The sequence below is a fragment of the Sceloporus occidentalis genome, unplaced genomic scaffold, assembly GCF_023333645.1.
Source record: "Sceloporus occidentalis isolate IW3139 unplaced genomic scaffold, rSceOcc1.0.p SCAF_4, whole genome shotgun sequence".
Lineage (NCBI taxonomy): Eukaryota > Metazoa > Chordata > Lepidosauria > Squamata > Phrynosomatidae > Sceloporus > Sceloporus occidentalis.
Window position 1 is genome coordinate 71307483 of NW_028316984.1, and position 25003 is coordinate 71332485.

The 25003-nt window shown below is 40.9% G+C and overlaps 2 protein-coding genes across 3 annotated transcripts in view; one reads left to right on the forward strand and one right to left on the reverse strand.

Annotated features, from left to right (window-relative positions):
* RALB (RAS like proto-oncogene B) overlaps positions 1 to 20665 on the reverse strand; it is a 54085-nt gene extending 33420 nt beyond the window's left edge. The window contains exon 1 of the mRNA XM_089520309.1: positions 20603 to 20665. The gene's annotated coding sequence lies outside the window, so the exon portion shown is untranslated. The remainder of the gene's footprint in view (positions 1 to 20602) is intronic.
* LOC149313983 (leucine-zipper-like transcriptional regulator 1) overlaps positions 1 to 25003 on the forward strand; it is an 80473-nt gene that overhangs the window by 8843 nt on the left and 46627 nt on the right. For both annotated transcript variants that reach the window (XM_089520306.1, XM_089520304.1), the window contains exon 2: positions 3537 to 4470. The gene's annotated coding sequence lies outside the window, so the exon portion shown is untranslated. The remainder of the gene's footprint in view (positions 1 to 3536; positions 4471 to 25003) is intronic.

Consider the following 25003-nt stretch of genomic DNA (forward strand, 5'->3'; position numbering starts at 1 on the left):
ATTATTAACGAAAAATCTTACAGAAAAAGAAGAAAAAGAATTAGGAGAAAAGACTGAAATCAAAATAGTTCAGAAAGTAAAATATCTAGGAATTGTAATCACAGATAGAAACTCAGATCTTTTTGATAATAATTATGTCACCACTTGGAAAAAAGTAAAGGAAGATTTAAGGAAATGGAAAGGACTACAATTATCTTTAACAGGAAGAATAGCCACAATCAAAATGAATATCCTTCCAAAGATGTTATTTTTATTCCAGACTATCCCCATAATCACAACAAATGAACCATTTAGAATCTGGTCTAAAGACATTAAAGAATTTCTATGGCAAGGTAGAAAACCAAGGACAAAAACAAGAGCACTTCAGGATTGTAAAGAAAAAGGAGGAATGGGCCTACCAAATCTGCAAATTTATTTTAATGCTAGCGCATTTATCTGGATTAAGGACTGGATAAATTTAAAAGAAAAAAGATTGCTTGCCCTAGAAAGTGATGGTTTGGAAAGAGGGTGGCATGCTTATCTGTGCTACAATGAGGACATAAATTGCCAAACCTTCAACAAACATGTAATAAGGAAAGCCTTATTTAAAATATGGAATAAAATTATATATATATATATATATATATATATATATATATATATATATATCCCGAGATGGACCTCTGTTTTAGAGGCCTTCTATAAAACAGGAAAGGGAAATGGATTACATATAACAACATCTTAGTTTAAAAAGGCAAAGAAGAAAGAATGAAAACAATAAAGGAATTACAGGAAGAAGGAATAGATGTATGTTGGTTAACATACTATCAAATTAGAGGAAGATTCTTAAAAGATGTTAAAAATACAGGAATTGAAAGAGAAACAAATGAGTTAGACAAAATTATATCTCAAAAGAAAAAAATGATAACCAAAATATATAAGATACTTCTTGACATAGAACTGGAAGAAGAGACAGTAAAAGTAAATATGGTTAAATGAATGCAGGACATAGACCAACAGATTACACTAGAAAGCTGGGGGAAAGTTTGGAAGAAGAATCTATGATTTACAAAAAGTACCTATCTGACAGAGAATTATTATAAAATGTTTTATAGATGGCATCTCTCACCATTAAAATTGGCCAAGATAAAAGGAAATAAAGACAGCAGCTGTTGGAAATGTAAACAACCTAATGCATCTTATTATCATATGTGGTGGGATTGTCCCAAAGCGACTAAATTCTGGAAATTGATGCATGTTAAAATGCAAGATATTTTGCAAATCGAATTCGAACTAAACCCTAAACTATATCTATTGAATATTATGGAAGATGTAAAACTAAAATTAAATCAAGATGAAAGAGGAGTTGTTCTGTACTTGGTCACAGCAGCTCGCCTTACATTTGCTAGACACTGGAAGTTATTTAGCACAGATCTACTTGAAGAATGGATTATGAAAGTATCTGATTTATCTTTAATGGATAAATTGACAATGGTTATAAATGGAAAAACAGAACAACATTTCCAAAGGAAATGGGAAAAAGTCAACAGGTTATGGGATTGAAATCCCCAAATTTAAGACAAAAGGCTATAGTTTGGGTGGAACTTTTCTATATCTACTTTATTATGTCTGTCAATTAACAATATATTGTATATATAATAACATAGACAAAATGGGAATTTTGGACTCTCTTCAAGCCAGTTTTTTTTGTGTGTGTGTGCAGGGAGGGAACCCAGGTTCTTTATACCCCCAACACCAGGTTGTTTCTGTTTTGTTATGCTTAAACCAGTTTTCTCCCACAAATGTGTAGGACTACACCAACATTAACAAAATACAATTCAGATGTTATGGCTGCTAGCTTAAATAATCATTGTTCTTTTAAAAGTTCTCTGTTAAAGCAAGTTGTTTTGGTTGAACTTATGTCAACTGAAGGATCTGATTCTGAACTGTATGTCTTACACTATAAAATAAAGTAATAATAATAATAATAATAATAATAATAATAATAATAAAAAGACAGTTGCCCATGCCATGATGCAAATTGTAGAGCTTCAGTAGAGAGAAGAGTGGTTAAGGTATTTGCTTACATAGCTCCCCTCCTTGTATAATAAGGCTGTGATTGGAGATCGGACCATTGCCTTGGCCAACGCAAATTTGCCCCTGTATTGGCATACAGAAAAATTTGGCAGTCTTTATATTAACAAAATTGGAAATTAAATCAAATTTGTATTTATGGTCCTTTGTCCATCTAGGGATAGGTGTTTAATACCCTAATTTCCAGTGGTTCCCGCACTCCTTGCTGAACTAAAGTGATAATTCTGTGGTTGTACATGCTTGTATTGTTGCTACAGAGGCAGCGAAAACAGAAGTGGCAGGTTAGATATTTAAGACCAGTGTATAAGCACCTGAACATAGTAAATTCTCTTATTGCAGGTCCATCTAGCCCAGTATTTTCTGATCTGACTGGCAATTGCTCACCAAGGTTTCAAACAAAGCTCTCTCCTGTCATCTGGAATGCTATTATTTTACCTTGGAGGTGCCAGAAAGTGAAGCTGGGGCCTTTCCATAGAAAAAAAATGTGTTCTTCCCCTATGGCTACTTGGCTTGTTTCACTGATGCTCAAAGGGCTTAGATGTCATTTTACTGGTAGGAATGATGATCCAACCTGTCATGAAAAGGCATAGTCAGTAAATATAATTCCACTGCAACAGCATCCATCAGCCTTTTTATGCATTTGATTAATCACTTGGTATAGTAAAAATTAATTAATGGATTAAGTATTTTGTCAGAGGCTAAATGTCTTTTGCTTTGAATGCAAAATCTCCTCTGGATTTATCCAGCGATGTGAGACCAATGTACTGCAACAACATTATAATCCGCTGAAATTACCTTTGTATTATGATGAATGTTAATGTACTTTTAATTTTAGTAATAACTGATGCAAACCTATTCCTTTGACTGTATTTTCTATGATGTTCCCAGATAATACTCTTTCCAGCTATATAGACATGCCCACTGCCGCTATTTCTCTTCTTATTAAAGGTGGATTTTTAATGCTGAAAAATAAATAAATAAACAGACGAGAACCCAGTTGAACATGAAACTATATTCTAGTTTCTCTTCAGATTGTATAAATCTTTAAGAACATCAAACAAGTAAATATGGTCCTTGCATGTGTGGCAGCAGAAAAGGCATTATTATGAAGACATTTAATAAAAAACACTAGTCAGGATTATGTTGGAGACCAGGGTTTGATTCCCAGCTCAGCCATGAAACCAACTGGGCAAGTAACAGTCTCTCAGCTTCAGAAGATGGCAATGGCAAACCTCTTCTGAACAAACCTTGCCTAGAAAACACCATAAAAGTTTCTCTTTAGGGTCACCATAAGTTGGATCTTTCTGTAGATACCACGGTTACAAGTAGATTGAGAATGTATACATGAAAGCTTTTTTATGCATCTATTGTATATTGCAGAACAGAAGGCCATTGTCTTGTTAAAGCATAAATACATAAATTGCTGCCAATTTAATGAATTTTATTATTTCTTTACTCACAAGCGCAAGCAACAAAGATGGGAAATGAAGGAATTATAAACAGCTGATACTTGAAATCAAGAATGGACTACATTAGTTTATTCTTTTTTGGATCTTGCTGTGCCTTCATTGGGGCTGTCATTGCCCTGTATTTTTGGCAGCACAAACGAGAATGCTATCATGTCCATCTGGAGAATTGCCCTTGTGCTCGAAGCCGGGATCACGAGGCAAGACGACCCATGAGTTCGAGCCATGGCTATAGAACCGCTGTTTCATCAACTGAAATACATCGCCACCACTACCAGTCAACAGAGAATGTATATGCCGCCATCGGCAAGCTGTGTGTCGAGAGAAATGACGACACTTACAGCGAAGAAGAATACGGCCGCCACCACTCCTTAGAGGCCTCTCTTACCATTGGTAGTTCACGAGTAAAATGAACTGCCAGACTATACTGACAATAAAAGATGGTGGAACTCTATGATGCAAATGATTGGGAAATGACTGTTGTTACCCATTTTATCTAAGCAAACGTAATGAAAGCCACTGTCATTCTCCCTATACTGCAGATGTGGGCAGCTTGAGGGAGAAAGGCTGGGGTCATAGGAGTTTAATTGAGGCAGCTTAGTGAGGTTTGTTGTGACGACTTGGAGGCTCTTGCAGGTGGCATTTTTATGTTGTTGCCTCTTGTGAACCATCTCTTGTTGCCTCTTGTGAACCATCAATTGAATTAAAGACATAAGAATTAAAAAAGAAAAGAAAATCACATCAGTGGTAATTTAGCACAGGGAGGACTCCAGCGAACAATGCAGCTAGACTTTCCTGTTATGTAAACATTGAGATCTATCACAGTCTTTAAACCATGATAATCTCAATGAAACCACAGTGGTTTTAATATGCCTACATGCCAGAGCTGACAGGAAATCTCTGTAATGGTGATAATACAGACATGTTGAAGGTGAGTCTGCACAATTTTGATATGCAACTTGAGTTTCCTTTGCAGATTACAATTATACAGCTATGCTGTGCTTACAGGCTGAGCGCAGTTTAAAGGAAAACATGTTCCATATTGCCCAAATATTGTGTATCACTTCTCCTATCTTAATCAATTACAGCTGATAGAAACTTGTCAGTGGGAACTGAAATTATCTTTTCATTAGAAGCCTAACTGCCAACAGCTAATTATGCCAATGGTAAATCACTGGTATGCCACTGTGTGTAATGGTTTCAATCAAGCTTTCAATTAAGTCTGCCCATTAATGAGCCGCTTTAGTGCCTCTAGCCTTACCACACTTATCTTGGGAGTGGTCTGCTTTGTAATACCAAATTCCAACACATATTATTTTTGGCTGCCTGTGTTGTTGTAGTAAGGTACTCACCCAGGTGGAGAGAGCTGAAGGGGCTAAGGGCAGCCAGGTGGTGGAGGTTGAGGGGAAGGAGGAAGTTAACCCAGAGGTGGAGCCAGTGGAGGAAGGAGGAGGAGCTGGAAGGACTATAAAAGCAGAAGGGCTGAGGTGTGTGATGGGAGAGGAAGAGCTGTTTGGGCAGCAGCGGCCGGGGAAGGGAAAGGAGGCCAGAGAGGGACAGAGTCCCTGTGCCTCTTCCAAGAAGGGCCCTACGGCCAAAGCAGAGACCCCAAGAGGAGGAGAGGCTACAGAACCCTCAAGAGGAGGGAGCCTGGGCTTTTGTGGGCTCTGGGGAATGGACAACCAGAGACCTTGAGGATTTGGAGGATGAGTGGTGGAGTCCCCATGAGAAGCTTTGAGAAACAAGCCATGTCATAATGGGAAGTGGGAATGTCTGACTTGAAGACTGGACTTTATGTTTTGAGTTATCATCTACTTGATACAAAGCTATTTTCTTATTAAAGGTACAGTTGTACCACATTTGCCTGAGTAAGTTTGTTGTGCATGTGGGAGAGAACATAAGGGGAGGAGTCTGTTTCCTTGCAAGATGGAGTCTGCTATGCCAGCCCTGCCCACAGTTGTCTATTGGGATCAGCAGCAAACCTTGATTTGAGTTGCAGCAGATGCCTTCCCCCTGCTCATATCATGAGAAAGTGTGGTTCTGAGTAGGGAAAGGCATCCCTTTAAGGCTTTGATCCTGTTCACACTTTGTAGGGAGTTGGCTTCATTGCGTTTCTGAGTATATATGAATAAGATTGGACTCAAAGGCTGCCTTCTATGTACCCAGAGAATACAGTGAGACTCTTGAGTAAATATGGACAGTATTATGGTGAGGTCTTTGTACTGTGGGACCAGCAAAACTGCACCAACAAAGAAGATCCACATATCAAGAAGGGCAAATCCAGAAGTAAATCAAAGGGAGAAAGTAGGTTCCTAGAAAAAGTATTTTCTGTTTTCTGCATAGTAAACATGTCAGAGTTGTACCAAATGGATCTGCTGCATGAGGGTAGGCCAGGGATGGGCAACTTGTGGCCCTCTGGATGTTGTTGAACCACAACTCACATCATTATAGCAAATAGTGTGAGATAATGGTAACGGCATTTGGAGATCTGCAAATAATTCTTAAAGATTTCCTGCAATGATGTATGTAACTACATACATGGTAGGTTTCCTGCAGTGATGTACAGTGGGTCCTCCACATTGGCTGGGGTTAGGGACATAGGGCCCCCATTAAAGTGGAAAAATGGTAAATAAAAACACTATGCTTTAATCTGAGAGGACACCTGGCTAAGAATCTCTAAGTCCTCCAGCACAACTCTATGGTCAACATCTGCCAGAAAATTACCATAGAATCATACTGGAGGACCTACAAATGCCTAAAGAAGTGTTTTGTCTAGTAACCTCAAAGTCCTCCAGCACAATTCTATGGTCAATTTCCAGCAGAGATGAACTGGAGGACCTAGAGATTTCTAGAGAGAACACATTAAGCCGCAAATGTAGGGCTGACTGTAATGATGGTCTAACACTGTCCTGTACAATGATTATCCTTGTTTGCCAGGCTACCCTACTAAACAAGGATTGAAAAGTATGGCCATCAGTAAGTTAGCTAGCATAGCCAATAGTGAGGAATATTAGGAGATGCAACATCCAGCCATCATTTGATGCTATGGAAACAAAGATGTAAAAGACTGGACACAGTCAAGGCGCTAACATATCAGAGTAATTATGTGGTCTTTTGCACTATTTTCAGGTCCAAGTGGTGTGGATAAGTAATTAAATACATATATAATCCAAGCTTGGGAAGGGGGGGGGGAGTCATCAACTCATTTTTTATTTAGTTTTGCCTTCCATTCTCTGTCCTTATATGTCATTTTAATGTGCTAACATTTTCTGACAAGGAAAGCAGCATTTATTTTCTGTTAAAAAATGAATGAAAAGGTCAGTTATGCCCAAAAGTAAAATACCATACAGAAAACTAGATAGGTTAGGAATCAAGGCTTGTTTTTACATATCCTCCAGCTGTCCTGATTTGGCAGGAGCTGTCCCAATTTATTCTTTGTCTTCTTCTTTTTTTTAATCTGCTTTTAAAATGTCCCAGTTTCTCTCTCCAACTCACACTTTCCCTCTTTTTCCTGACTTACTTCAGTTGGTTCAAACTCATTTCAAACTGCAAAGATAATTATATTTTAAGTGTCATGGTGTCATTCCATAGAATCCTTGGGTTTGTTGTCTGGTCAGAGGCACCAGAGGAGCTCTCCAGCTGATAGTTTTAAATGCCCCTCCTTGATCTGCCAGGATCACATGGGAAGTTGCCATGGCATTTAGAGTGGATTCAAATTGCTAGATCTGTGTAGTCTGAAAGGGCCCTTGGTTTAAGATTTAGTATTGTTTTCAAAACAGAGTTTTGAAAAAGTGAAAGTAAATGTTTTAAATCCCGTCATCTGAAAGAAGTGGGGAAGATTAGGTGAACCCAAGACTCAAGCAGACGTATCCACAGGACTGACCAATGGACTTTTGCTGCTGGAGTTGTTTTGTTATTTGCTGTCAGACTGATTTCAACCTATGGTGACCCTATGAATGAGACCTCGAAGAGCCCAGGTCATTGCAAACACAGGGGCATGACTTCTTTAACTGAATCAATCTACATGTAACATGGTCCTCCTCTTTTCCTACAGCCTTCCACTCTACCAAGCATCATTGTCTTTTCCAATGAATCACATCATCTCATATGTCCAAACTCTGACCACCTCAGTTTAGTTATCTTGGCATCTAGTGAGATTTTAGCCTTGATTTTTTTCTAAGATCCATTCATTTGTCCTTTTGGCTATCTCACTGTGCCACATTTCACATGGATTTATTCTGTTCTTTCTGTCAATTTTCTTTCTGTCAATTCTGAAAATTCTGTCAATTTTCTTTACTGTCCAGCTTTCACAACCATACATAGAAATCAGAAATACTATGGTCTGGATGATTTTGATTTTTGTATTTGATGATAAGTCTTTAAGCTTAAAGATCATAATGTGGCAACAGTTCCCATTGGACTTTGCGTCTGGATAGGGATAGGGATAATGGGAATTGCAATCCAACAACATCTGGAGAGCCACAAGTTGCCCACCATTGCTCTACACCATCGGGACCTGAGAAGAACATGTTTGTGGTTGATTATATGGTGATCAGACTATTTTATGAGTTCATGCAACTTCCAACAAACCATCTTCTGCAGGACAACCAGGATTCATGGTCTTATGCTGGATTCCCTTCCGCCCAAACCATTGCTGTAATTTGTTACAGAGAAATTCCCCACCTCTATCCATCACAAAAGTGCCCACTTTGTAGGGATACTCCCTCTCAATGGAATTCACCCACTTCTTGATCATATCAGCAGCCTCAATTTTGGTTTTGAGCATTGCAATGTAAAAAACCGGGTATGTCTGTCCACAATCAGTAAAGTAAACTTGTTATCCCCTACACTCTTTATTTGATGTGGCCTTGACAAGTCTGCGTGTACCACCTGAAAAGGCCTTTGGGTTATGCATTTGCTCACCTTTGCCACAGGGTAAGCCTTGACTTTTACCTTCTTACACACAGCACAGTCAAGGTAACTATTACAGTTCTCTACCCTGAACTCTGGATATATCTTTTCCAAGTTTCTCAAACCTTTGAAACTTATGTGTCCCATAACTCGATGGAAGTAATGTGCACAACCATCATGCAGTGGCTTATTTGTTACATTCCCACACTGTTCCTGTGCCACCATGTGGTAAATACGGTTTTTCTTTACAGCTTTACCACACACTTCCCCCTCTTTGGATACAATCCCTTCATTCCCTTTGAAAAGGATCTCATACCCATCAGAGGTATGAGAAGCTACACTTACAAGGCTATTTAGCAACTTTGGTGCACACAGTACATTATGAACCCCCTTTTTCAAACCTGGGATTAACACAGACCCGTGTATTTCCACATTGCCAGAGTCACCATTTGCAAACACAACAGTGTCCACTGGTGCTGGCCTTAGGCTCTGTAGTTCATCCCTTTTAGGGGTCATGTGGTGAGAACACCCACTGTCCAAAATCCAGACAGATTGGTCCTTTTTCCCACTCACAACTCCCTCCACAGAAGTAGCAAGCCCACTCCCATCCTGAGGCGGCTTCTTATATGAAGTCTGTCCTTTCTTTGCCGCAGAGACCTTCGGACAGCTCTTTCTCAGATGCCCGGTCTCTCCACAGGAATAACATCTCTGTGTCCTGCAGACAGCAGCACTCCCCTCCTTGGGCAAGGACGTAGGTTGGTTGGTTGGTTGTCGTCTCCAGCTGGTCGCTCCCTTGAAGCTCTCCTCAGAGTCTCTCCTCTGTACTTCCTCCAGGATCCTTGATGCAACAAGGTCCACATTCAAATCAGCTTCAGCTACTCCCTGAAGGTTATACATTAGAAATTCCCAATCGTTGTTTAGACTACTCAGAAGTATGTAGGCTTTCTGGGATTCTTCTATTAGGATGCCACGCTCACTGCACTCTGCAAAGTTGTCCTGCGTTTTCTTTAAATGCACAAGCACAGACTCACCTTCCTGTTGCTTGCAGCAGTATAGCTTTCTGCTACAAAGCATTTTAGACAAGGCTCCAGCTGGCTGATTAACACTTTCCAGTGCTTTCCACACATCAAACGCTGACTCTTATTTCTGATGTGGTTCAGTTGGCTTGGCTCTACAGCTAAAACAATTGCTGCTGTAGCCTTTTCGTCACCAGCTAACTCGTCTTCATTAGTAGGATCTGGCTGTTTCTTTACATAGTCCCATAAGTCCTGCTTTACCAGTAAAGCCTTCATGTAGACTTAATAATAATAATAATAATAAAATTTTATTTCTATACCGCTATTCCAGCGATCACAGTGGTGTACATCAAAGAGTAAGACAATTAAAACATCAGCATGACAATAATACAAAGATAACAGTTAAAAACAGTAAAAACCAACAACACCCTATACAAGTGGCTGTGTAGAATGGAATACACAAAAACACTGCCAAGGGGAAGAGAATGACCACAAGGCTCACGGCGGGAAAGCCTGGTGGAACAAAAAAGTCTTCAAGTTCGTCTTGAAAGCATCGAGGGAGGTGGAAGTACGGAGCTCACTGGGGAGGGAGTTCCAGAGCTGAGGGGCTGAAATAGAGAAAGCCCTCTGAGCTGATACATATCGAGCGTCTGGAACTCTTAAAAGATGTCTTTCACCCGACCTGAGAGTGCAGGGCGGATTGTATGGGGAGAGACGGTCCTCCAAGTACCCTGGGCCCAAGCCATTTAGGGCTTTATAGGTGATAACCAACACCTTGTATTTGGCCCGGAAGCGAATAGGCAGCCAATGGAGATCTTTTAGGACTGGTGTTATATGGCTGGCCCTGGAACATCCAGTAACCAGCCGAGCAGCCATATTCTGCACTAATTGAAGCTTCCGGGTTTGGTACAGGGGTTGCCCCATGTAAAGCGCATTACAGAAATCTAATTGAGAGGTTACCAGAGCATGTACAACGGTTTCAAGATCCCCCCAGCCAAGGAAGGGTCGCAGTTGGTGTATCAGCCGAAGCTGATAACAGGTGCTCCTGACCGTCGCATCCACTTGAGCAGTAAGGTGAAGCGACGAGTCCAGAAGCACCCCCAAACTGTGAACAGAGTCCTTCACAGGGAGTGTGACCCCATCCAGGACAGGTGGAAAAATTTCCTTATCCGGGCCAGGAGAGCCAATCATCAGTACTTCCGTTTTCTCTGGATTCAGGCTGAGTCTGTTTTCCCTCATCCAGCCCATTACCGACTCCAAGCAAGCATTAAGAGGAGAGATGCCATCCCTAGTTACTGCATCAGTCGGAGACACAGAGAAAACTATTTGGGTGTCATCAGCGTACTGATAACACCACGCCCCGTGTCTCCGGATGATCTCTCCCAGCGGCTTCATGTAAATGTTAAATAGCATAGGGGACAAAATCACTCCCTGAGGGACCCCAGATGTAAGGGCCCTCTTATCGGAGCGACAGTCCCCCAGCTGCACCATCTGGAATCTGCCCGAGAGGTAGGAACGGAACCACTGCAAAGCAGAGCCTCCGATACCCAACTCCCTCAGGCGATCCAGAAGGATACCATGGTCGATGGTATCGAAGGCCGCTGAGATGTCCAAGAGCACTAACAGGGACACGCTCCCACTGTCCATACCCAGATGGAGATCATCAACTAAGGCGACCATAGCAGTCTCAACTCCATAGCCCGCCCGGAAGCCAGTTTGAAATGGGTCCAGATAATCCGTCTCATCCAAGATCCCTTGAAGCTGAAAGGCAACTGCCCTCTCGATCACCTTCCCTAAAAATGGCAGCAGCGAGACAGGCCGATAATTGTTCCGAATTAGGGGGTCAAGGGAGGGCTTTTTCAACAAAGGTTTAACAATGGCCGTCTTCAAAGTTGATGGAAACTGCCCATCCCTGAAGGATGTATTGATAATACGGTGCAACATATTAGTCACAACTGTTCCCCCTTGAGCTGTCAGCCATGAAGGACAGGGATCGAGAGAGCAAGTCATCTTCCTAACACTTCGAAGAATCTTGTCCACATCCTCAGTACAGACAGACTCAAAGTGATCCAGTTTAACCAAGTCCACGGAAGCTCTGGATACCTCTACTCTAGATTCTGAACTAATAATGGAGTCGAGATCAACCCTTATCCGAGAGATTTTATCCGCGAAGAAGTTGTTAAACTCGTCACAGCAGGCTTTAGATGGTTTAGACTTTCCAGGAAGAATAATTTTTGTCATTTAATTTTTCAAATCTGATGGCCGTTTCCATGTTGCGCTGAGTCGGCGACTTAAACAGACGCAAACAAACACACCAAACAGACTGATAACAGTCCGGGCAGACTGCCAGTTAACTCCAGATACAATTAAGCTTCCAAAAACAAACTGATAAGAGCAGAGTCTGTGAGTAGACACACTTAACTCACTCCTCTCCAGGACTTTTTCTCTTCAGCCCTCTAGTAATCCAAACACAGCTTGCCAACTGCAGAACTAGATCTCCCACAGCTTCTTTAGTGTTGTCCACACGGCTACTGGGCCCATAACCCTTGTTGGGGACGTAGAAAGACGCGCTGTGTCCACCACAACCACCTGCAGAGTTGAACCACGTCGACAGGACGCCAAGGAGAAGGAATCTGAGAAGATGTCTGCAACTGATAACGACACTAACAAGGCTTTCACTCTTCACAAGGGCTTTAATAAATAAGTTACTTTGCCGACTAAACAACCATAACAACTAAACAGATAGGTAGTTACATAACAACAACTGTCATAACTGACACCAGTAACAACCCACTCTGAGGCACCAACTATCTCACTCTCAGTCACAGCTGAGAACTGACAGTTGATAGTTGTATCAACATTCCAATGATGCACTGTTTGAATGCTGACACATTTAACTGCCACTAGAGCTGTAAATAACCTGCACCACAGCTCCACCTAGTGGCCATATCCATGTCAGTTCCTGACCTGTGAACACCCTTTCAGTCTTACAATTTCTGCAAAACCAACAGCCTGATCCCATGCATTTTTTTTTATTCCATTGCTCAAGTAACAGATATTGTGTCTACAGTATGAGTGGTAACAAGTGTTGGGAGATGCAGGAAGCAACTGAGGAAGAAGATGAAGCAAGTGACACCTTTTCCCTTTTAGCACTGGGATCCTAGCTGGTGAAGGGCCAGGACCCATTGCAGCAGTTAAACCATTAATAATCTAGCCCTGTGGGCAGCCTACAGGCAGGACAGAAGTGCTAGAGAATCCTCCTGCTTGTCTTCTGCCAAAACTGATACTTTAAAACTAGAAGTAACATATAGCCATCCGGATAACAGCCATTGATGGCTTTATTCTCTATAAATTTGTCTGATCTCTTTGAAAGCTATCTGGGTAGGCAAACATCAGGACATTTTTGTAGCAGCAAGAGTCCAGAGTATGTAAGAAATAAAGTGTTTTCACACACACCATATGAAACTCCTACCATTCAGCTTACTGGAGGATCCTAGGGTCAGGTATGAGGAGAGGGAAATCAACTTTCTCCTTCTTCCCCCCCCCCCCAATGTTATGAATATCTAGCCTCAACCCCCCCCCCCCCCGACTGCAAAATGATATTCTTTCCTCGCATCAGAATTGCTCCAGTCAGTCACTAATTTTGTTGCTTTTCCCTACAGCTTTTCCACCTCTATATATTATATATTTGTAACCAAAACTGTAGTGTCATAAATCCAATTGTTAGCCCCCGGGCTGATCCACTGAATCCATAGGAACATGATAGATCAACATTTGTGTAAATTCTTCTGGTTGTGTAGGTCTATTCTGCATGGGAACTAGCACCAGTCTTACTCAGCATAAGAGCTAGAGACTGGGGGGGGGGGGGGGGGAGACTAGCTGTAATCCAAAACATCTGGAAGGACCAGGAATGCAGTTCTTAGCAGAAACATTATGTGTGTTTGTTTTGGTAGCCCATAACTAGTTGTTGTTGTTGCTGTGTGCCTTCAAGTCATTTCTGACTTATGGTGACCTGTCACAGGATTTTCTTGGCAGAATTTGTTTAGAGGTGGTTTGCCCTTGACTTCCTCTCAGGCAGAGAAACTGTGACTTGCCTAGGGTCACCCAGTGGGTTTCCATGTGCAAGAGGGGACTTGGCCCTGATCTCCCAGCATCCTAGTCCAACACTCAAACCACAATACCACACTGGCTCTACTACGTATCATGTAATTTCCCCCAAATTGACCTGTGAGCAACTTGGGCTGGTAAGGAAGAATACCTGTACCTTCTGGAATTCCAGAAAGAGGATCACAATACTGGAATAAATGGAACAGTAACAGGACATGCAGTCCTGGGTAATCATTTTGTAATCAATTTGGGTGTAAACGATAAATACGGTATATTCTGATCATGCTTACAGGCTCTGATACAGCTTGGGAATCATTTTTTCCTGTGTCCTTTAGACATTTTCAAGGTCTCTTAAACATTCCCAAGGAAATTACAACCATTTCCCTTCTATCTAGACTCTTGATTTCAGAGCTTAATTTTGTCCTGCTGATTGATTAAGCATGCTTCCTCTAATACAGCTGCTGAGCACAAGGAAAATTTTACTCTTCTGCTATAATACTTTAACCATTGCCTGCCTTTCCCCTTCCGACCGCCCACAGAGCTGAGTTCTCCCTCTCTCCGTAGGTAGAATTCCTAGCCTACTGCTTACTAACAAAAATAATTGCAGTTTCCTATATACATTTCAGAGAAAAGGTTTAATGGAAAAGCTAGTCTTTTAGAACAGACATTTGTGAACCAAACTGTGCAAATTAGAAGCAGAAGAGAAAAAAAAACCTCAATCCTTTGCCAGTATTTCAGAGATGACAACCAGGACACATGTGGCCAAACCAAAGTTGGTTTTTGTGGGTTTTTTGGTCTATGTGGCCATGTTCTAGAAGAGCTTGTTTCTGATGTTTTGCCAGCATCTGTGGCTGGCATCTTCACCAGCCACAGATGCTGGCAAAATGCCAGAAACAAGCTCTTTTAGAATATGGCCACATTGCCTGAAAAAAACCACAAAAATCATGGATGCTGGCCATGAAAGTCTTCAACTCCAAACCAAAGTGTTAAAGGGTATGCTGTCCTAAAACTACACAAGGATTTAAAACTATATATTAGCTTGTCCTAAGAATGGCTGGTTTCCATGAGATATTAAATAGCTACCTTACCTTAAGCAAGTCCTGGCCATTAACAAGTCCAGATGCAGCTGTTCTCTGGACGTTACATTATTTGCTGTTGTAATTCTCTTTGGGGGTTTTTAATATCCAAACAACATTTCTGTTATCCCAGATCATTTTCTAGTAATTTCCTAACCAAAACACCTACAACATTTTATTACCACCACAAATGGGTTTCATTTTCGTCGCGTGACATATCAGAACAATAACAACATTGTCCCCTGCTACTCTTTTGTCTCCTTTAAATTTTTGTAAAGTTGCAAAGTAGCAATGCAATGGCATTTTTGCATTATAGCACTAACTCTTAAAAAAACCTTTTTGAGCCGGGGGCCAGGTTGCTGTCCCTCAGACAACTAGGGGGCCCAAGCCAATAAACAAACAAACAAACAAACAAACAAACAAATAAATATAGGACAACATTTTCAAATGTAGGACACGTTTTTTAAAATGGAGGACATGCGAAAAAATTTGATGATTTTTAAAAAATGTTAATATAAATGCATGTTTCTTAGGCATGATCAAAATGGAGGACATTTGGGCCTCAGAAGCTGGCTGATATCAATATCACCATCATCATCATCATCATCATCATCATCATCATCATCACTATCATTGTTAAAGCAGACCTTTTAGCATTAAAAGCACCGAAAATACACAGAAATGCACTTTGGAAAGTCACACTGTCTCACCTTCAGAAAGAGTGAGTGCATGTCTCAGAACCTGACTGATATCATCATCATCATCATCATCATCATCATCATCATCACCATTATCATTGTTAAAACAGAGCAGACCTGTACAAATGGAAGGGAAATCCTCCTCCTCCTCCTGCTACTCTTTTTCTTCTTCCTCCTCCTCCCCCTCCTGCTCCTTCCTTCCTCCCTCCTCCTCCTCCTTCCTCCTCCTCCTTCCTCCCTCCTCCTCCTCCTCCTCCGTACTTCCTTCCTCCCTCCTCCTCCTCCTCCTCCTCCTTCCTTCCTTCCTTCCTCCCTCCCTCCCTCCTCCTCCTCCTCCTCTTTCTCTTCTCCACCCCCTTCCTTCCCTCCTCACGGCTGTCTGGCAGCCACGGGTAGGGAAGGATGGGAAGGAGGAGGACGACCCCTGCCCCCTTCCTTCCCTGCCCAGAGGGGAACAGGCAGGGTGAAGGAACCTCGCTGAAGCGGGGCTCCTTGGCCCTGCCTGTCCGCTGACGGAGAGACGCTCGCGCGAGAGGCCAAAGGCCCTGCGCCCTCACGCGAGCAGCCTTTGACCCCTCGCGCGAGAGCATGGGGCCTTTGGCCTCTCGTGTGAGAGGCCCGGTCCTGCCGCTGATTTCCGCCGGTGCGGGGCCTTTGGCCTCTTGCGCGAGCGGCCTTTGGCCCCGCGCCGGCGGCAATTGGCAGCAGGACTGGGCTGGGGCCGGTCCCAAGGCCTCGCAGGGCCAGATCTGGCCCACGGGCCGGGGGTTGCCGACCCCTGCTATAAATCACTGTAAACAGCTCTCAAGAAGAATAAACAAGCTAATGTGGAAGTGACAACAACTGACAAAATTCAAGGGTGAATATTGTGAGAGGTCTGTAAACCAATCTGGAAGAGCCCTATTTTGCAAACAAGAGCAGAGTAATTTCAAGTTAAAAGGTTTGTCTGGAAGCACACACCATAAACTTGAGAGCTAACCTTGTTTATGGAGTGCTTTCTATCACACACACCCATGCACACACACACACATATGCAACGAACTCTTGCAACATATTAGTATTTCATTGACAGTTGGTGGGGAAGTCAACCTTTGTTTTCTTTGAAAAGCATAGGACATCATTGCAACAGAACATTGCTGTTTCGCTTTGTTTTTTAAATTAAAAATCCATGAGTGAAACTGGTTGGCATGTTTTTTCCTAAAGGGTATCAGAAAATTAAAAACATTTTGTCATAAATGTTTGCCTGAGCACAAACGTTGCTTATTTTTTATTGTGCTATCGAAAAGCAAACTCACTCCACCCTTTCCCTCATTTCTGTCCTTTTATACACAATGCCAGGCATGCCCTTAGGTTTGCTCTGAGGCCAATGACATTGGGTTTGGGAAAAGTTTTTGTTTCCATTGAGCAAAAAAGGCCTATAGACTGTACCATGCTCACAGGCTGAACATTTTATTTAATTATTTATTTGGAATGGAGGGGTGTTAAACCACATCAGCTCATCCCTTACTTAGATCTGTTGCACTTATACATACATGGTGTGTGTCTGTATGTATCTGCATGATCTCCTCATCAGCTATTTAACAGTTCTTAGAGCAGAGCTCTAAGTTTGCAGCAGCTAAAATAAACTGAAAGTGGAAGAAGGAGGAGAGAGATTGAGACATCTTAATAGCAGCTGAGAAAGTGAGACAGTAGAGGATTAACTGGGATCGTCCTTGCCAAACTAGGACTCTTGGAGGGTATGCAATCCTAAATCTATACAAGGATTTAAATCTACATTAGTTTATCCTAAGAATGGCTAGTTTCCACAAGATACTAAATAGCTAGTATTAAATGGGGCTCTCACTGTCAAATCCAGACAATTGGAGGGTATGCCAATGGTAAGGGATTGTGGAAGTTGTAATTCAAAACATCTGGAGGACCAAAAATTCATGACCCTTGTCTTAGACAGCAGTATAATCCCCTCACAAAGCTGATAATTCCTCAAGCCATGATTATTTTCCCCTCAGCACTCCTCCCTCTGCTTATGCATGATTCCGCAGTACATAATACTGCTTCATCCTGCTGGTTCTCTAAATAGTTGTAAAACATTGGAAAACAGAATAAGAGCTTACTTCCACAGTTTGCATCCAGCCACAATCAAGCAGAAGAATTATATGCAGCCCTTCTCATAATCTCATATTACATTCATAACTCTAGTATTTTTAGATATCTTTATATTAATTATTAAAAATGAATGAATAAATAAATTCAAAATGAATAGATAAATAAGAAACATGTAATCAAACTAAGGGGCTGTGCACACCGGCCATTAAGGCCAGCCTGTGGCAGAGTTGTGGTGTGGCATCCACATGATGCATACTCTGATTCTGCCCCCAGGGCGGTGTGATACTGCACACTGCTCCACAGGATGCGCAACATTGTGGCACTCCTCTGGCACTGTGTCCACATAACGCAGTGCTCAAGGAGTGCCTTAAAGCCGTGGCACCATGGCTATCATGCCCTTTCCATTTTTTGCAACTCTTTTTTTGTGCCATGGAAAGGCCAGATCAGGGCCGCAGTATGCTGTTGCTGTGGCCATGATCCGGTGCAGCTGGAGGCAGCTGCAGGCCACCCGTTAGGGGTGGTCTGCACAGCTTCTAAGGTACTTATCCTCATGCCTTGATACCACATTTGTCCTGAAAATGGGAGAATCTATTATCTTACATTCTTTGAATCAGACCTTAGGAAAGTTATTTTTGGAGTACAACTCCCAGCTCCCACTAGCTAGTAATCGAAATAAATAAATAAATAAATAAATAAATAAATAAATAAATAAAATTCTGGCCTTGACAGATTGAAGAGTTGTGCCAAAATTAACAAAATGAATTTTAACAAGGATCAAATTACAGAAAAAGAGATTCCACCCAAACATTAGGAAGAACATCCTGATGGTAAAAGCTATTCAACAGTGGAATGAATACACTGCCTCTGAGGACTTTTTCACGTGGAGGCAAGCATCATTAAAACATGATTAAATAATGCTAATAGCATGAAACTCCAGTTATTACCGAATAATGCATGGGACACGAACAGGAGAAGCACATAGGGGTGTGATAATCGTCCCCCCAGTTGCGCTATTAGCATGATTTTATCACGTTTTAATGATGCTTGCCTCCTCCATGTGATAGATCCCTGAGTGTATTGGAGCCTTCTTCTTTGGAGGTTATAAACAGAGGCTGGATACCCATCTCTCAGGACTCGGGAATGCTTTGATTGTGTCTTCCTGCATGGCAGGGGGTTGAACTAGATGACCTTTGTGGTCCCTTGCAACTCTATGATTCTATGGTTCTAAGTGTAAGGTGCTACATTTAAGCAGGAAAAAAATAAATGCAGAAATATAGGATGGGTGACACTTAGCATGAAAGAAGTGCATGTGAAAAGTATCTCAACAGTTAATCGTGTGATACAGAATTCAAAAAAGCCAATGCAGTCCAGTGCTTTTCAGAGATGACTTGAGACAAACATCACTTTTAAAAAACCAATTTTTAAAAAAATTGAAATGAAAAAATACAACTTTTTTTTTTAAAAAAATCCTAATTATAATGGGATCACTTGAAATAGGAAGATATATGTTTTCTATTTTTTAAAAACCACAGATTTTTTTTAAATCCTTTAAAAAAAATCTGCTAATTTTTCTGCTCGTCAGTTCCACAGAAGATATTGGGTAAGAAGTACCTGTCAGAGCACTTTACAGAGTGTGAGGTTTTCATTAGAAATCTTTAGTAGCTGTCAGGAGATAACCGTCTCCACAAGAAGAATGGTGTGTTTCCTGCATAGATTTACTCTGGATGTATATTGTTCAGATTCTTCTTTTTTCACACCCCACTAGTACAATTCATTTTCTGAACAGCATGCTAACCAGCTGCCACAATTCCTTCCTGAGCAATAAGATGAAATTCTGCTTCATCACTGGTGTTTACTTTAAAGCCCCATTCGTTTCAGAAAAAGTGGGACTTAATCAAGTAACTATATATGGCACAGCAATGCTGTGTTTGCTTGCATTGAGGTACGTCTGGTTGCATTTGACAGAATTTACGCTCATAAAAATGTGTATAGAACTGCAGTCTGAGGATTGCTTCCAGTTTATTACATCACTACATCCAAAGATTAATGGCACAAACGTGTAACTAGATAGAAATAGTTTCCATTGAATTCCACAAGTAATCTTGTATAGGACTGCAACCTTTGTTTTTATTCCTCTTGAAATCATTTTCAAGGGGATGATTTTTGCAGTTTTCTGCTTCCTGCCTGACAAAGAGTCCCAAAGGGCTTGACTTCTATATAATGTTTTGGTGGTCTGATAATATAATGAACCACCCCTGTTCTTGAAATCAATGAAACCTATGCTGCATCCACACTGCAGAAATAATCCAATTTGATACTATTTTAACTGCCATGGCTCAATGCTATGAAATTCTGGGAACTGCAATTTGTTGTAGCATCAGAGCTCTCTGACAGAGAAGGCTAAATGCCCCCACAAAACTACAGTTCCCAGCACTGAGGCCATGGCAATTAAAGTGGTGTCAAACTGGAATATTTCTGCAATGCAGTTACAGCCTTAATGTCATTATTAACTTTTTATACTGATTCCAGGGGAATCCAAGAACAACTAACATAAACGTCCCAGACACATCTGAGAATGCTGGTTTGCTAGCACTATAAGTAATTTGATTGCTGCAGTGGGATGGAAATATACACCAAGTGCTAATAGACTGTTTTTACAAAATAAAATGGTTATTAAAAGGCTGAAAGCCAATTTACAACAGACATTGAGGGTTTTCTTACTATCAACATTTAAATGCAGAAACTGAATTATACTATTCATATTAAATTTATACCAGAAAAGTCCGAGACCTCATAATGTTTTGTTCAGTTGTTTCAATGTATTCTAGAAGATGTACTTAATTTGTGGTTTAGTCTGACTATCTAATTAAAATGATCCCAATCTGCTTTCCATGTTAATAGAGAATGCTAGATATTTTCACAGTAGATTGTTTCATGATGGAGATTGCCCCTGTGCTGTGGCCATCTCCATACGTGGTGATAGCTTGTTTGTGTGCATTTTTATTATTTTCTATTTTGGGGTGCAGAAAACCTCAGTTTTCACTGTCTCCTTGAGTTCACATTACAGGCAACACTATGAGTCTTGTACTGGAAATTCAGATTCTTAAACTTCCTCCTTATGATTCAAAGAGTGTTGCATTTTCTGTACTCACTGCGCTTACGAGTCTTCTTTTCCTTCGAATTGTAATGAATTCAGATCCTTTGAATTAACACCACCAAAACTGAATATACCAGGGTTGGGAGATGTTACAAAACTGTCCAGTGTTCAAGTTGGGCCAGCTGTCTTGTTTACTGTGGCCAATGTGTTTCTATAAAAGTTTCAAAGACAAAAAGGGGAAAGGGAAGCATTCAGGATATGACATCTTTCAGTGTGGTGTGTGTGTGTGGTGTCTGTGGGTGTTACTTTCTTTCTCACTTTCTCTTTAAGGAAACTGCCAGGGACAACTTTATTTGAGAATCAAGGATATTATGAGTATCGACTGCCTTGTGAAAAGAAATGCGGGCGGGGGGGGGGGGGGGGGAGGGAAATTAACAACAATTTTAGTTAATAATTTGGAAACAATGTCAATACGACCCAAAAGCATTCATCATACTGCCAAGAACCATTTCACCATGGTTTCTGAAAGTTTCTGGTCCGATGCTGAGTTCCCCTTTCCCAGAAAGCCTGGCAATACAATACCTAATGAGATTTTTGTGTGTATGGGTGAACAACAAGCTCAGAATGCAAAGCAGAGGTGCTATTCTACTCTGCTATAGACAACAAGGATCTTTTGTTCTCTCTCTCTCTCTCTCTCTCTCTCTCACACACACACACACACACACACACACCCCAACTATTTAGAGCAGAAGAGCCTGTGCTGCATTTGGGGGTTCCATTGACTATTCCAGGGAGTCAAAGTGTTGTTTTAGTTAGTTTAATACAACATGGTATCCTTGTATTTCATTTGTAAACACCAGGGGTCCTTTCATACTGAACAGTTACAACATTCCTCTTTAAATGTCTTGACTTCATCCTGTGGAAGCCTGGGATGCTCAGTTTAGGGAGGGATACTTAGAACTCTCTGACAAAGAGCTTGAGTGACAAAACTACAAATCCCAGAACTAAAATCAATCCAGGTCAGTTAAAGTGGAATCATAATGCTATAAGTGTACAGTGTGAAAGGATCCTAAGAAACAAGCAAATTCACTTCTATAATCTCATTTAGATCTGTAGAAAGATTTGGAAATATATATCCCCCTTCCTCTCTCTCCCCCCCCCCCCCTTCCTTCTTTTTCTGGCTGCAGACATAATCTGGTTTGGCACCACTTTAACTGGAATGGTGGCTTGTTGAACAAGCTACCATTCACAGAATTCCATAGCATTGAGCCATGGCAGTTAAAGTGGTGTCAAACTGGATTATTTTTGCAATGTGGATGTCTCACTAGTCTCTGATTAATGATTTCTGGGTTTATTTGTCTTGGTTTTTTTTAACTTACTCATAGCATGTTCATTTAACTCTAACTTTCATTTTCTGCCATGGTGTGCAATTATTAATTTTCTTTTTAAAAACATTTGTATTCTATAAGGTTGTTGAAAATTGATTTTATTGGTTATTAAATGCTGTTAAAAGAAAAAAGGACATGCCAGTCCCCTGTGGTGATAAGCCTAAACCAAATGCAAAGCTTACTGAATCTGAACATGCATGCTTAGCAGTCTTCCATCCTGGCGAAGTCCACACACTCCTGATTAACCAACTAGCGTTGTTTACCAAGGAAAGTCCTGAATTTTTCTGACTCATGTTGCTATTTTATGGCGGATTGCCTTTTGTGGAAATCTGGTCAACATCTTTAATCTGGATCTTGTAGTTCTTTGTGAATGGTGTGTAAGAGACTCAGCTAGCTTGAGGTCTGGGTTTTCTGCTCTGGTCCATTGACTACTAGTGCAATAAATACACAAAGGGATCTTGTAGCACCTTTGAAAATAACTGAAAGAAAGCAGCTGGTAGCACGAGCATTTGAGGAAGCAGGCTCAAGTCCGCAAAAGCTCATGCACCCAGCTTCTTTCTTTCTCAAAGGTGCTACTAGATCCCTTTGCATACTGATTTTCCAGACTAACATGACTGTGCCTTGAATAGCGCAACAAATATTATTCACATTCTCACATGGCCCTGGAGAGATTTCCCAGGTGGCAACAAACCCCTTGGATTAAGAAAATAATCCCCATACCAACCCCTGATTTATATGAATGCCAAAAACATGGGGAATATTTTTTGTTTAAGTAAAGAGTTGTGACTCCAATGACAATAATTGTCAGAGGGGACTTCAAAGTTCTGTTCCACAGACTAGGCTCAGCAATGATCCCACAACAGAGCCAAATATAGGATGTTTTCCATTGCAACTTCTTCTCTTCCAATTTTTCCCTAACAGCTAGCTGGGCTTCGCAATTTCTTCATAAAAAGCCATTTTTTAAATCTTGTGTTTAAAAGAATACTAATCTGTTATCCCGAACCCATTTACGAAAGGCTGTACCCACACTGCAAAAATAATCCAGTTTGGCACCACTTTTAACTGCCAAGGCCCAATGCTATGGAATTTTGGGTATTGTTGTTTGTTGTGGCACCTGAGATCTCTAACAGAGAAGACAAAGGACCAGAACAGACAGGTCCCAGGCCAAAATGAAGCTGTTTCGGGTCACTTTGTAGGGATGCTGTTTAAATGATGCATGCATCCTAAGAGGCCGGAAGCTGCACCAAAGCCACGCTCCAGTCCTAAAGACTGGAGCACAGCTTTCGCACAGCTTCTGACCTCTTAAGATGCATATATCATTTAAGCAGCATATTTCCAAAGTGACTCAAAGCAGCTTTAATTTGCCCTGTCTGTTCAGGCCCTAAATGTCTCACAAAACTACACTTCCCAGAATTTCATAGCACTAAGCTATATCAGTTAAAGTGGTGTCAGACTGGACTATTTTTGCAGTACGAGTGCAGCTGAGGTTTGCAAAAGTTCTATTCAGGCACATTCTCTGATTTTGTGTCAAATATAAGAAGATATCAGTTGTCATGTGCACCTGAAACTAAACACTGATTGGCACTGGAAGAGTTATAAATAAAAGAACTGAGAATTTAAACAGAAAGAAAGAAAATCCCCAGTTAATTGTACAGTGCTGCTGTCCTGCAACAACTAGTATGTGCATGATCATGTCTCCTGAATTAGTTTTAGTATGACACTATGCTTTTCTGACATTCACCTTGTGCAAGCCCTCCAAATCCATTTCTTCTTCCTAGCAATCTTTCTGCTGATCTGCCTTCCTCTTCATTCCTTTATGTTGTTTCAGCAGAAACTAGCATTGTGGCCTCAGGGTGCCTGAAAGCAATTTAAAACCTGAGGTGTATTTCATACAATTGGGAGGGGGAGGCTAGTGTTCATTTTATGTTTATGTGAGATTGTTTGTTTGCTCAGAAATTATTTATTGCACAATAATATTCTGGAATTTATTTTTAATGTGACACAGATTTATGTTGCTAAAAAGTTCTGTAATTAAAATAACTTGCATATTTACAGTATTACAACACACTCTGCAATGGTAAAGACAGCAAAGAGGTAATTTTCTGCTGTCTCTATTGCATCAGCACAGTGTCATCCACTTGTGCAATTGTCTTATGCAGTTAAGAGACTGCTATATCCTAGACCTCAGAATACTGAGGAAGATTCCCATCGGAATGAACCTGCAAAAGCTTCTCACAGAAAAAGCAACATGGATCTGTTTAGGGATGCAATTCTTCACATAGGAGATTAGTGCATTGGCTTTAAAGCAAGTTATCCCCGAGAGGGAAAAGGTGCATTTAATTTTCAAAACTTGTGTTATCGCATTCACCTATGCCAGGGTGAATGCAACCCATATACAGCCCGGATGCCAGCTGGGCTTATCATGCACCTTTTCAAAAATGGGAAAATCCCATTTTTGAAAAGGCGCAGGATAAGCCCAGCTGGCATCCGGGCTGTATACCATTTTTGAAAAGGCTCGGGATAAGCCCATTTGGCATCCAGGTTGTATACCACTTTTGAAAAGGTTCAGGGTAAGCCGGCTGGCATCTGGGCTGTATATGGGCTGCATTCACCCCCACATGGGTGAATGCGATAATACCCATTTTGAAAATTAAATGCGCCTTTATGCCATCAGGGATAAAGTACTTTAAAGCCAATGTGCAAATCTCCCAAATCTGTTCTTTAAAGTAGCGATCAGTAATTTCAGCAATTATCTTCTCATGGTTATAAAGTCTTGAAAAAACGGCTATTCATAATTCAGGCAAAATTCACAAGTGTTTTTTATATGCAGAAACCAGCATTTTCTATATGGAAAATCATGATTCAATGCATAAATGTTAATTTTTATTCAGAAAATGTTATTTGCTATGCAAGTCAACCATGTGTGAATTTTATGCAAATAAATCCCTAATTACAACATTTTCTGCACAGAAAAAAGAATTTTCCACACATGAATTGATATTTTCTGTGCATTATCCTTAGATTCAAAAAGTTGTAATTAAGTTATAAATTATTCTAAATAGTTAAAA